This window comes from Bubalus bubalis, chromosome 8 (genome assembly GCF_019923935.1).
Source record: "Bubalus bubalis isolate 160015118507 breed Murrah chromosome 8, NDDB_SH_1, whole genome shotgun sequence".
Classification (NCBI taxonomy): domain Eukaryota; kingdom Metazoa; phylum Chordata; class Mammalia; order Artiodactyla; family Bovidae; genus Bubalus; species Bubalus bubalis.
The window spans coordinates 53,722,924-53,725,423 of NC_059164.1; the positions used below are offsets into that span (position 1 = coordinate 53,722,924).

The 2,500-nt window shown below is 28.4% G+C and overlaps 1 protein-coding gene across 14 annotated transcripts in view; it reads right to left on the bottom strand.

Moving 5' to 3' along the window:
• Positions 1–2,500, bottom strand: part of FOXP2 (forkhead box P2) — a 661,296-nt gene that overhangs the window by 303,352 nt on the left and 355,444 nt on the right. The gene's annotated exons all lie outside the window — the stretch shown is intronic.

The window sequence follows — 2,500 nt, forward strand, 5'->3', positions numbered from 1 at the left end:
GAAACACCTTCAAAGCAGTACAATCTCATAAAACATTCAGAAAGATTATCTGACTTAATGAATGCTCAAAATGCAAGCTCAAATCTACCCTGTAAAGCAATCAAGTTTTTTAGCAACTATTTTGACCTTAGTGACACAAACAATTAGTTCTGCAAACCTAATATCAAAATAAAATTCTACATCTAATGCAGAATAATTTCTCAGTGTAGTTAATCTGAAACAACATTTGAAATATGTTACCTCCATATATTATACATTCTGGTATTTAGTACTAATTTTAGAAGATTAGAAAAGAATGGGAGAGATGGTAAGTCATCAGGAGAAAGCTTTTTTATTACTGATTTTTCAGTGAATATAAAACAGCAAAGCATATCAACAAAGACATGGCTCTGATGAACATATCCATTATAATACAGTATTAAAACTTAAAGAAGATATTCCAGCTCTCAAAAATATTTCAATATCAATAAATGAAATGCTAGGAAAAAAATACTAGCTATAATTTATCAATCCTCTCTATTCCGCCAATCCATTTATCATTAAGTGTTTGTTACAATATATTCCAAACATTAACCTTTCTTCCTAAATACATGCCTGATTTAATTCAAATTGCTTACCTCTATAAAAATACAAAAGCCATAAAAATAAAGGTAAACATTCTGTTCTCAAAACAGACCATATTCTGCCAGAAGTTCATGGCAAACAAAAATCTATTTTGTTTATATCACTCACTGCCTCCTAAACTTTATTTCTAAATAAGAGACCTTAGCCAAAAATGATTAGCCCACTATACTTTAAAGAAGTAATTTAATTCTTTGTTCAAACTGTATAATTAAATAACACCATGTAAAAATACATTTGTAAATTTATTTCACTTCTCATGAGATTTTTAAATATTTCCACATAGCTTGCTTTTTTCCTGAAAAGTTTGAATATGTTAGAATTAAAAGCAGTAACTGCATTTATTTTATAAAAAAGACCTTTCAACCCTTAATGAACTTAAAGGCCCAATAGAAAACACACTCATGGATGGACAAAAATTCAGTAACATTAAGTATCTAACTATATAATATATTTAAAACATATCCAAGGGAAAAGACATTTACAAAGATTTTTGCATGTTTATTTATTAAATTATTACATATCTTCTGTAGACACTTTTTGAAGTGTCTTTTGTAGACACCTACTATACCCATTGTGTTAAATCACTTCTAGAAGGTACTCTACAAACACGCCAATACATGACTACACTTCTATGTTATCTGAAAGACATAACTTTTTGTATTTACTTTTGTTTAAGATTTATATACACAAACTGTAGAACAAAGTAAACTTCAAACTCCGATTATAAACACACCTTGCAGACTTTATCATAAAATGTCTCCAGAGTGCTATAAAGTAAAGCCATGATTTTACTCTGTTTTCTTTTTAAGAAAAATCTAATCAGAGTTTTGAGGGGTGAAAAAGTTATTTCTTTGCAATTTCTTTCAGTATCTGCTGTCTTTTAGTTCTAAACCATAAGGTTAATTTTCAATTGCTATTTCCACTTGCCTTTATAAATGCAACTTAATGTATTCTCAGACAAAATAGAATTTGGCTATAAATTCTTAGGACTGTGACTTAAGGGAGTCAGTAGAAATATTATAGCATTCTGCTAGCATGATATTTCCTATAAATATACTAAAGGGAGAAAAGGGCTGTCCTGAAACTTGCATTCATTTGAAGTAACATATAAGATAGGCTAACCTTGCAACTTTGGTAGGCATTTAAATCCTATGATAGTGAAAACAAAATATTTCAAAACAAAATAAAAACTATCTTCCTAATAACTTTTGTCTATTAAGAGAGACATTATTCTCAAATAATAGGGAATCTATTCAAAGAGCTATATCTAGTGCTTTTAAAAGATTATTCTTGAGAACAATACCTAAAGGTTAAGATATTACTCAGTACATATACTCTAAGATAACTTTCTAAAGGCTGTTATTATTTAAAATAATGATTCTACTAAATTTTACTCTAGTGTGGCCATTTGCTTTAACTAATGAGCTGCATTCTTTCTTATTATATACCAACTTAAAAATGTAAATGATACAACAGTTAATTTAAAACAATTTTCAATAATATTTCATTATATGTTCATTTTAGTAATCTTTTCATATTCAGTCTGAATGTAATCCAGAGCTTTAAAGAAATCACCTTAATTTTAAAACAAATATAATCTTATTCTCAAAAAGCTATACTCATTCTGGCCTAATATAAGTATTTGCTTTGAAATCTGTATGTTCTCTGTCACTGTTTCAACAGATTTGAATCAGTGAAGAATGGAGTGGCTAGTCTTTGGTTGAAAATAATATTTCACTGACAAACAAAATCAGGAAAAATGAATCTGTCACATAAAAAGAATGATATACTACTTAAAACAGCACCTTAATTGGGCAGTTGTTTACTTTTAAAGGTTCAAAGAGAACAAGTGCCTTTTATGAAACACTAGCAAAAA